We start from the raw sequence: 11,428 nt of genomic DNA on the forward strand, positions 1-11,428 counted from the left end.
AGCCCCCGGCCCACAAGCCTCATTCCTGATGAAGGGCTTATGCCCGAATCGTCGATTCTCCTGCACCACGGATGCTGCCTGACCTGCTGTGCTTCTCCAGCACCACATTTTTGTCTTTGGATTAACAGTCCAGCGATAATATCACTGGGCCATCGTCTCGTCCTAACTGTTTTATATTTGGGCCTGTATCTCATCTCTGTCTTTTTTTAAACATTTATTTGTGACAGTAGTTTATGCTGCCCATTCCCAGTTGTCGCGCAGAGTGTGTCACCTGCTCGAACTGCTGCAGTAGAACGTGATATTGACCACTCGCGAGTTGAACCCAGGCAGCCCCCGAACGGCTGGGACTGATGTACAACGTAGTTTCATACTCGGAGACGGGCCAACAGGAGAACCTAGTGAGGTTCTTTCTGGAATTTGAGGAGCCTTGGAAAAACCTCAGCCAGGAGTGATGTTGAAATTGAGGAGATCCACACCGATAAGGCAAGGTGCTTTACCTTTCAGCCTGAAACGCAGTGACATTGGCATGTTAGAAAGTGCCCTGATTGAACCCAGTTCAGTCTCCTGACAACTGGTTGTCTCTTGCGTTGTTAGTTTCAAAAGCGAAACGTCCTCTGGATTCCGCATTGATTACAAGAAATGATGCAGTGATGAAGACCAGACTCCTGCCTGAGTAATCAGATTGTATTGATCGGGGTTGGCAGCCCTTCATTCCTGATCAAGATGGATGCACAGAAGGAATTTGGCAAGGACTGTTCCGGAGATATCGGCCTCTGTAAGCCGAATGGAATGACATAAAAATCGTGTCACCGATCGGGTGTTAAAATGCTTCAGCTACTTTCCAAAGACTCGCGAACCAAGTCTTAACTCATGTTCCAACCTGTGTAGTTTACTTGGATGAGGCATGAATGTACTCTAATTTGATGATAAATCTTATCGAAAGTGAGTTTGTAAACGTGTGTTATTGGGTGAGGGCCAATATTGGCAAGGACGGTAAAATAAATGGCTTTGACAGAATTCCTCGGACCTAGAACTGACTGGAAACATGAGATATTTTGGCAAGCGTGGTTTTGACTAAACATTACAGCTATCCCCTCTAACAGACCGATTGCCGTTGCCTATAGTGCAGGATGCGCGCCCGTTTGCCCGTCCCCGGCCTGTTGCAATGCTCCAGTGAATCAGAGCACAAGCCGGGGCAGCAGCATCTCACCTTCGGACTCGGCACTTTCACCGCCTTCTGGCCTTAATATTGAGTTCAACGCCTTCGAATCGTGAACCAACTCCTGTTCCTTCCCTTCCTTTTAAGTTTTACTTGTTACATTCTCCTACCTCTTCCCTCTCTTTTCACTCAAAACTCACACAACACTAGGTTCTCGACCAACAGGGTTTTTTTTTTTGAAAGCACTAGCTTTCGAAGTATCGGTCCTTTTTCAGGTGTCACGAGAGAGGAGGTTTCAGAGACAGAATTACCGCAGCAAAAGATCAAAGGGTCGTACAACTCAGCTGAATATTCCAGGATACAAATGTTCTGGGAAGGTTAGAAAGGGGGTCAGGAAAGGAGGGGGAGCGGCCTTTTTGATAAGGGATCACATTATGGCTGTACTTGGGGAATACACCTCCGGAAGTTATTTGGGTGGGACTGAGAAATAAGAAAGGGACGATCTCTTTCTTCAGATTGTACTCTAGAGCTCCCTCCAATCCTCAGTGGAAAATTGAGAAGCAAACTTGTGAGGAGATCTCAGCTATCTGCAAGAATAATAGGGTAGTCATGGTAGGGGATGTTACTTTCCAAACAGAGACCGGGACTGCCATAGTGTTAAGGGTTTAGACGGAGAGGAATTTATTAAGTGTGTGGAAGATAATTTTCTGATTCAGTACGTGGATGTACCTACTAGAGAAGGTGCAAAACCTGACCTACTCTTGGGAAATAAGGCAGGGCAGGTGACTGAGGTGTCAGTGGGGGAGCAGTTTGGGGCCAGCAACCATAATTCTCTTAGTTTTAAAATACTGATGGAAAGGGACAGACTGCATCTAACTTTTGAAATTCTAGATTGGAGGAAGGCCAATTTTGACAGTATTAGGCAAGAACTGTCAAAAGTTGACTGGGGGCAGATGCTGGCAGGTAAAGGGACGGCTGGAAAATGGGAAGCCTTCAGAAATGGGATAACGAGAGTCCAGAGACTGTACATTCCTGTTAGGGTGAAAGGAAAGACTGGTAGTGGAGGGAATGCTGGATGACTAGAGGAATTGAGGTTTTGGTTAGGAAAAAGCAGGAGGCATATGTCAGGTACAGAGCAGAGATCCAGTGAATTCTTAAAAGACTATAAAGGCAGTAGGCGTGTACTTAAGAGGGAAATCAAGCGGGCAAAAAAAGGGGACATGAGATAGCTTTGGCCATAGGGTTAAGGAGAATCCAATGGGATTCTGTAAATATATTAAGGACAAAAAGGTAGCTAGGGAGAGAATAGGGCCCCTCCGAGATCGGCAAGGCAGCCTCCATGTGGAACCGCAGGAGATTGGGGAGACACTAAATTAGTATTTTGCACCAGTGTTTACTGTGGAGAAAGACATGAAAGATATAGAATGTGGGGAAAACGATGGTGGCACCTTGAAAAATGTCCATGTTACAGGGGAGGAGGTGCTAGATGTCTTGAAATGAATAAAGGTGGATAAATCCCCAGGACCTGATCAGGTATACCCTAGAACTCTGTGGGAAGCTATGGAAGTGATTGCTGGGCCCTTTACTGAGATATTTATATCATTGATGGTCACAAGTCATGTGCTAGAAGACTTTAAGAAAAGTGGTGAGGAAAAGCCAGGGAACAGTGGACTGGTGAGCCTGACATCGGTGGTGGGCAAGTTGTTGGAGGGAATCCTGAGGAACATGTATTTGGAAAGGCAAGGATCGCTTCAGGATAGTCAACATGGCTTTGTGCGTGGGAAATCATGTCTCACAAACTTGATTGAGTGTTTTGAAGAAGCAACAAAGAGGATTGATGAAGGCAAAGTGGTAGATGTGATTTATATGGACTTCGGTAAGGCATTCAACAAGGTTCCCCATGGGAGACTGATTAGCAAGGTTAGATCCGAAGAGGGTTACCTCAGATTACAACAGGATCTTGATGAGATGGGCCAGTGGGCTGAGGAGTGGCAGATGGAGTTTAATTTAGATAAATGCGAGGTGCTACATTTTGGAAAGGCAAATCTGTGCAGGACTTACAATTAATTGTATAAGATCCTAGGGATTGTTGCTGAACAAAGAGACCTTGGAGTGCAGGTTCATAGCTCCTTGAAAGTGGAGTCGCAGGTAGATAGGATAGTGAAGAAGGCATTTGGTTTGCTTTCCTTTATTGATCTAGAGTATTGAGTACAGGAGTTGGGAGGTCATGTTGTGACTGTACAGGACATTGATTAGGCCATTTTTGGAATATTGTGTGCAATTATGATCTTCCTATCGGAAAGATGTTGTGAAGCTTGAAAGGGTTAGAAAAGATTTACAAGGATGTTGTCAGGTTTGGAGGATTTGAGCTACAGGGAGAGGCTGAACAGGCTGGGGCTGTTTTCCCTGGAGCGTCAGAGGCTGAGGGGTGACCTTATAGATGTTTCTAAAATCATGAGGGGCATGGATAGGATAAATAGACAAAACCTTTGCCCTGGATTTGCGGAGTCCAGAATTAGAGGGCATAGGTTTAGGGTGAGAGGGGAAAGATATAAAAGGGACCTAAGGGGCAATATTTTCACCCAGAGGGTGGTATATGTATGAAATGAGCTGTCAGTGGAAGTGGTGGAGGCTGGTACAATTACAACATTTAAAAGGCATCTCGATGGGGACATGAATACGATGGGTTTAGCGGGATATGGGGCAACTGCTGGCAAATCGGACCAAATTAGGTTAGAATATCTATCTGACCGCTATGGATGAGTTGGACCGAAGGGTCTGTTTCTGTGCTGTGCATCTCTATGATTCTACGACCTGATGTGAATGTATTGAACAAACCTTAAAATGGTTCCTTCCCGTTAAATGTTTAATCAGTTAGAAAGGAGATGCAGGTTTTGATTGACTAAATGCAAACTTCTTGCAAAACACTGCCCTGAGATAACTAAAGATTTTATTTTTATGTATACAAAGGATGACATCTTCGCCTGTTACATTCTCTGTCACCATGTCCTCTCTCCTCTCCCGTCATCCAGGGCTGGCAGGTAGACAGACCATTGTTCTGTTATTCTCACATTCCGATCACTTAGCCTGAACTATCAGCATTTTTTTTTATCTCCAGCTGTAGCATAACTGCTGTCCCCTCCACACTTGACCGGCTCCGAAGCAGAGTCCGCGAGACTCGAAACTTGCTCTCTCTCCACGGATGCTGTCTGGCCCGCTGTGATCTCCAGCATTTGTTGTTTTCAGCACAGATGCCAACAATTCTGCAGTGATTTGCTGCTACAACAGTAGGACGTGCTCTGGATAGGAGAGAGTTTGCCCGCTGTTTTAAACAAGGAATGAAAGTCCGTGCAGCATCAGCTGTGAGCAGGTCAGACCTCGAGATGAGGGAGGGAGGTTTATGACCTGGCTTTAAAAGGAAGAGGCACACCTAGACTACTGGTTGCTTACCAACCCTCCCTGGAGTCAGTCTTTACATTGCCTAAGTTTTAGTGAGCAAAATGCTTCCAAACGTTGCAAGGCTTTTCCTTTACTCCATACAAGTTCCTGGGGAGATGATGAAATCGCGAGTGGTACTCTCACATTTCATCTTTGCAGAACCAGAAAGGTTGGACGATAGTCGCTTCCTCGCGATGCATCCAGGTTGTGTGAGGTGAAACAAAGTTCATCTTTCAGTCGTGAAACACTGAAAGCTGGCACATTGGAGGCAACAGGTAATCAGAGTCGATAAAATGTAATGCTGGAAAAAGCACAGTCAGTACTTTTTCCAGTGCCACACTTTATCGACTCTTGACTTCTCCAGCATCTGCAGTCCTCACTATCTCCTAGTTGCAGCAGGTAATCAGGCATGCAAGTGGTAGATACAAGGAGATTTGAGCACAGGAGTAAGGAAGTCTTGCTGTAACTGTCTCTGAAGTACTGTGAGCGGTTCTCTTTATTTCAGGACAGATATTTTTCACTGGGGGGCAGTTCCGAGAAGGTTTATTAGGACCATCCCTGCTATGGATAATTGTCTTGTGACTGTGCTGTACACCTCTGTAACTCTCTGACTGAATAGGTGCTGTTTCCCCTCGTGGCAGAGACCAGGACCAGACTGTATAGTCTCACAAATACAGAGGTCCCAATTTAAGACTGAACTAACTAAGAATTTCTTTTTTCATAGTCATACAGCACAAAAATAGATCCTTCGGTTTAACCAGTCCAGGCCGACCATTAATCCCAAACTAAACTAGTCCTACCTGCCTGCTCCTGGCCCATATCCCTCCAAACCTTATTTATCCAAATATCTTTTAAATGTTAAAACTGTACCCGCATCCACCACTTCCTCCTCTGGAAGTTCATTCCACACACTAACCACTCTCTCTGTAAAACAGAATTGACCCTCATGTCCCACTTTAAATCTTCCTTGTCGTACTTTAAAAATATGCGCTCTAGTTTTGAAAGACCCCACCCAAAGGAAAAGACCCCTTCGTTTACCTTATCCGTATCCCACGTGATTTTTATAAAACTCTTTATCAGGTCACCCTTCAACCATCCTACGCTCCAGTGAAAAAAAAACTCCTGGCCTCTCCTTCTAACTCAAACTCTCCAGACCTGGAAACATCCTGGTAAATCTTTTCTGAACCCCCCTCCAATTTAATAATATCCTTCCTGTTAGCAGGGTGACCCGAACTGGACACAGTACTCCAAAAGAGGCCTGACCAAAGTCCTGCACAGCCTGCTCCTCTTTTTTTAAAAATTATTGTGATGACATTTTCCTGCTCCTTCATTCAGCTCAATTTCAGAGCCTTAGCTTGTACTCCTGTGGCTTCTCTTTCACACCCCCCCCCCTTTAATTTTTCTCTTTTTAAAACAGTTTCACGGATTATTGGAAGAGGGGGGATTTGGAGTCGGGGAAACTCGAACGTCAGGATCGGGCGGGGTTTCTCAGCCCCCGCCCTGGGCAGGATCAGACTTGGAGATGGCGGTGAGGAGAAACGCTACCCTGTGCTCCGTGTGCGGGCAGCCCTACAGCCGGTGCTCCCGGCCGCCACACCGGGGAGAGGCCGTACTCCTGCTCCGAGCGCGGCAAGGCGTTCACCCGGTCGGTCAACCTGCAAAAGCACCAGCGGACCCACACGGACAAATAAAACCTCACCGATGTCCCAGTGCAGAAAATGCCGCAAAACCTCATGGGAACTGATGCCCTCACTCGAGGCTGTTTTGACCGCCCCAGCGGGTAGAGGCAATCAGGAGAGAATTTCCCATTAGCGCACAGTATCAGGAAACCAGTGAGTTCACAATAAACTCGTTAGCTGGTAGTGTGGGGGTTAGAAAAGAAAATAAATAAATAAATAAACAGGGATCCTAATAGGGGAAAAAAGATTATAAACAGGGACCCTAACAGGGGAAAAAAAATTTTTAAAAATGAAAAAAAAATAAACAGGGGAAAAAAAGATTTAAAAAAATAAACGGGAAAAAAGATAAAAAAAAAGAAAAAAAAAATGTTTCTCCTTGGGGCAGCACAGTGGCTCAGGGGTTAGCACTGCTGCCTCCCAGCAACAAGGTCCTAGGAAAAAAAAAACAGGGACCCTAACAGGGGAAAAAAAAAGATTTAAAAAATGAAAAAAAAATAAACAGGGGAAAAAAAGATTAAAAAAAATAAACTCGTGGAATTAGATTCTGCCATTAGTCACATATAGGACTGAACTATGGTTTTTTTTTGGAGTTGGTGTCTGCCGATGTTAAGAAAAATCTCATGCTTAGTTACATGGGTTAATATTATGGATAAAACCCAAATTAATTATCACTTTATTAAACCACATGATGAATCTTTCCTTAAATGCTTTGAAGTGTACTTCCTCCCGCTGGCCTCTCCGTTCTCGCCTCTAAGAAGAAACCCTAGTTGATGGAGCTCAATAACAACCCAATGAACTGCAGATGCTGTAAATCAAAAGCAAAAAAAAAAAACCCCCAGAGATTGCTGGAAAACCTCAGCGGGCCTGGCAGCGTCTGCGGAGAGAAATCAAGAGTTAACGTTAACCTCTCTGCACAGCTGCTGCCAGGCCCGCTGAGGTTTTTCCGACAATCACTGTTTTAGCTGCTGACGCTTCTTTTGTTCATAAGATTAGATTACTTACAGTGTGGAAACAGGCCCTTCGGCCCAACAAGTCCACACCGACCCGCCAATGCGCAACCCACCCATACCCCTACACTTACCCCTTTACCTAACACTACGGGCAATTTAGCATGGCCAGTTCACCTGACCTGCACATCTTTGTGACTGTGGGAGGAAACCGGAGCACCCGGAGGAAACCCACGCAGACACGGGGAGAACGTGCAAACTCCACACAGTCAGTCGCCTGAGTCGGGAATTGAACCCGGGTCTCTGGCGCTGTGAGGCAGCAGTGCTAGCCACCGTGCCGCCCACAAAGTACAAGCTTTCGGAGCGCTGCTCCTCCGTCAGGTAGCTAGTGGGGCAGGAACATAGAAGACGGAATTAGCCACTCTCCAGTCATTCAGCGCCTCACCCATTGTGATATATGACACAAATGTCCAAAGCTAAAAATCAAAGTGTCAGACAAGTTATGCAATGTCTTGAACAAACCTAGATTGCTATTACGTCTTTATTCACTTAGAACGGGGATGCAGGTTTTGATGCATTAATATGTAAATCCCACAATTTCTTTCAAGTCCTATCCTTGAGATGACTTAACATTTTATCGGTATTTTTTTTAAAAAAAGGTGACATCTCCGCTCAGACAATGCATTAAAGGTGTGATGTTAGAGTCTGTCTGTGTCCCAGTCTCGAGTCGGACTGAGATGCCGGTGTTGGACTGGGGTGGACAAAGTTGAACATCGCACATTACCAGGTTATAGTCCAACAGGTTTATTTGCAAGTGCTAGCTTTCGGAGCGCCTGACAACCACCTGATGAAGGAGCAGCACTCCAAAAGCTAGTACTTCCAAATAAACTTGTTGGGCTATAACCTGGTGATGTGCGATTTGTAACTTGAGTCAGACTGGTTCTACTTCCAAAGTAGGAATTTACAAAATGCCACTTTGACAGACTGCCGACATATTGTGTGCATTTTGAACAAAATGGAATCTATCTGCAAATGCAAATTCGCCCTGTGGACTTATCTGTATGTGTGTGTGTGTGTGTGTGTCTGTGGGAGAGAGAGAGACCTGCGAACCCATTCTACGTGATTCAAGACTTAACAGCAATCTCGGTTTGTTCAATACATCGCATCAGTTGTATGACACTTTGGTCTTTTACAATAAACTCTGTGTCCTCTGAATCCTGCCCCACCCGAGGAATGAGCAGTGCTCCGAAAGCTTGTACTTTCAAATAAACCTGTTCGACAATAATATCTGGTGTTGTGTGATTTTTAACTTTGTACATTTGCGTTATCTACAAACTACGGCTGAGGTGCTGAATGATTGGAGAGTGGCTAATGTTGCGTCTTTTTTAAAGGAAGTTTATCAGGTGAAGCCTTGGAACTCCAGACCTGTGAGTCTAACCTTGGTGGTGGGTAAGATGTTGATTCTGAAAGAGAGGATTTATATGCATTTGGAGAGGCGAGTAATGATTGGGGAGAGCATGGTTTTGTGCGAGGGAAACCATGTCTCACAAGCTTGATTGAGCTTTTTGAGGAAGTTATCAAAGGTTACCTAAGATTACAATGAGATCTTGATCAATTGGGTCAATGGGCTCAGGAGGGGCAGATGGAGTTTAATTTGGATAAGCGCGAGGTGTTGCATTTTGGTAAAACAAGCAAGGGCAAGACTGATACAATTAAAAGCAGGGCCTTGAGCAGTGTTGTAGAACACAGAGACCCAGGCATTCAGGTACACAACTCTTCGAAGTTTGATTCAAATGTAGACAGGGCGGTTAAGAAAGCGTTTAGCACGCTTGCCTTAATTGCTCAGAGCTTTGAGTACAGGAGTTGGGGACGTCACGTTGAGGTTGTACAGGACATTAGTGAGGCCTCTTCTGCAGTACTGCATCCAGTTCGGGTCGTCCTGTCACAGGAAGGGTATTATTAAACTGGAGAGGGTTCAGAGACCATTTATCAGAATGTTGCCAGGAACAGAGGGTTTGAGTTAGAAGAGGCTGGGACCGTTTTGACTTTAGCATAGGAACCTTACAAAGGTTTACAAAAGGGTCTCTTCTCAAGGGTGGGGGATTTCAAGACTAGGGGGCATATTTTTAAGGTGAGAGAAGAAAGATTTCAAAAGAATACGAGGGGCAATGTTATTACGCAGAGAGTGGATCGAGTGTGGGATGAACATCCCGAGGAAGTGCTGGATGTGGGGACAGTGATAATGTTTAAAAAGACATTTGGATGGATATGTGAATAAGAAACGTTTGGAGGGATATGGGCCTGGAGCAGGCAGGTGGGGACTAGTTTAGTTTGGGATTATGGTCAGCACAGAGTGGTTGGACCAAAGGGGAAGTCTGACTCTTTTTGTCTCTCCCCATATCTATACCTCTCTTCCTATGGAAGCCTATGTGTCGTGTAGGCAAAAATGAGGGCTGCAGATGCTGGAAACCAGAGTTTAGATCAGAGTGGTGCTGGAAAAGCACAGCAGGTCAGGCAGCATCCGAGGAGCAGGAAAATCGACGTTTCGGGCAAAAGCCCTTCATCAGGAATAGAGGCAGGAAGCCTCCAGGGTGGAGAGATAAATTGGGGGGGTGGGGGGGAATCCACATTGATGCCCTGGGGTTGAAGTGTTCCAAGGCAGAAGATGAGGCGTTCTTCCTCCAGGTGTCGGGTGGTGAGGGAGCAGCGGTGGAGGAGGCCCAGGACCTGCATGTCCTCGGCAGAGTGGGAGGGGGAGTTGAAATGTTGGGCCACACAGGGCGGAGTGGTTGATTGGTGCGGGTGTCCTGGGTAGTGTAGGCCCAGTCTGGGTGCCAGACATTGGTGAACGAGTTGGGTCTCTATAACAGTCCGGCACCTTTTCATAGTCATTGCTTCCAGTCCCAGGCCTGCAAATTGATCAAGTTCGATCAGCTCGACTCTTAGCAACCTCCTTTCAAAGAGCCAAGATCTCCAAGTCTGAGCCGATCCAAATCTACTGGCTAAACCAGTCGCCCAGTTCCTAAACATCTGCAGCCCTCTGCTCCCCACCTACTCATGCATCTGTGCAGACGCATCTTAAATGAACCTACCATGCCTGCCTCTGCTGGCAACGCGTTCCAGGCACCTACCGCCCTCTGGGTCAAGTTGTTTCATCTTTTAGTCGGCTATCTCCCACTCACTCTTCTATTTCTGTTTTAAATCAAGTTTGCAGGGTGTTGCATTGGACAAAGGGAAAACTGAAAACAAGCGTCTGGGGGGTTCGCCGCATTGACCAAACCTGAGTGTCGTCAGGTTTTGAACATGGAAGCAGACAGTGCCGTTTGCAACGGAGAGAAACCGGGACACTTGGACAAGGCTTCAGCCAGGTCGGTCTCAACACGAGCGCAGACATTCCAGGGAGTGATCCTGGAAGTGCGGGGACTGCGGGAAGGGTTTCAGTTACCCATTTGAGCTGGAAATTCATCGGCGCCGTCACCCACCACCGGGGAGAGGCCCTTCGAGTGCGCAAGACTGTGGGGAATGTTACAAAAGCTGCTGGGAACTGACATCCCACCGAGGAGTGCACACTGACGAGAGACCGTTCACGTGCCCTGGCTGCGGGACTGGGTTCAGACGCTCCTCTGAACTCGCCGTCCACCAGCGGGTTCACACCCCCCCGGGGGGAGAGGCCATTCACCTGCTAACACACCAGCGGGTTCACCCCCCCCCCGGGGGGGAGAGGCCATTCACCTGCTAACACACCAGCGGGTTCACACCCCCCGGGGGAGAGGCCATTCACCTGCTAACACACCAGGGGGTTCACAAGTAGCTGCGGTGGTAGCGTTTTGCTGTTCATCCTCACGTTCAGGGGTGAAACCTCGCTCATTCTCGTCCGTCCCTGCTGAAATTCCATCGAGACTGATATTCTGATCATCGATGAGCTCTGTGGGCAAATGAGTGGTTTTCATGTCTCTGAAACCGTTTCGTCTCCCAGATTCAATGACTTTCCAAATGGCTGTTTCCTGACTGCGATGTTGCTCTCCCCCCCCCACACACCTCCTTCCAACAATGTGAGAGGAGCTCCATGGAGATTTTATGTCACTAAAGATTGAGAGAATCTGATCAGGTGTCTCTGTTGCTTCCCCACCCACTCCCCACTTGCCCACTGGACAAAACTGTCTCCCAACATTTCCCCCTTTGGTCGGAGTCGAGAGGGTGGCGCC

The 11,428-nt window shown here is 46.7% G+C and overlaps 1 long non-coding RNA gene across 1 annotated transcript; it reads left to right on the forward strand.

Moving 5' to 3' along the window:
- Positions 1-74: 74 nt before the first annotated feature.
- Positions 75-946, forward strand: LOC122543755. The gene is made up of 2 exons (XR_006310130.1): positions 75-488; positions 595-946. It is a non-coding gene; the product is annotated as an uncharacterized LOC122543755 (long non-coding RNA).
- Positions 947-11,428: the final 10,482 nt, after the last annotated feature.

This window comes from Chiloscyllium plagiosum, chromosome 44 (genome assembly GCF_004010195.1).
Source record: "Chiloscyllium plagiosum isolate BGI_BamShark_2017 chromosome 44, ASM401019v2, whole genome shotgun sequence".
NCBI classification, from domain to species: domain Eukaryota; kingdom Metazoa; phylum Chordata; class Chondrichthyes; order Orectolobiformes; family Hemiscylliidae; genus Chiloscyllium; species Chiloscyllium plagiosum.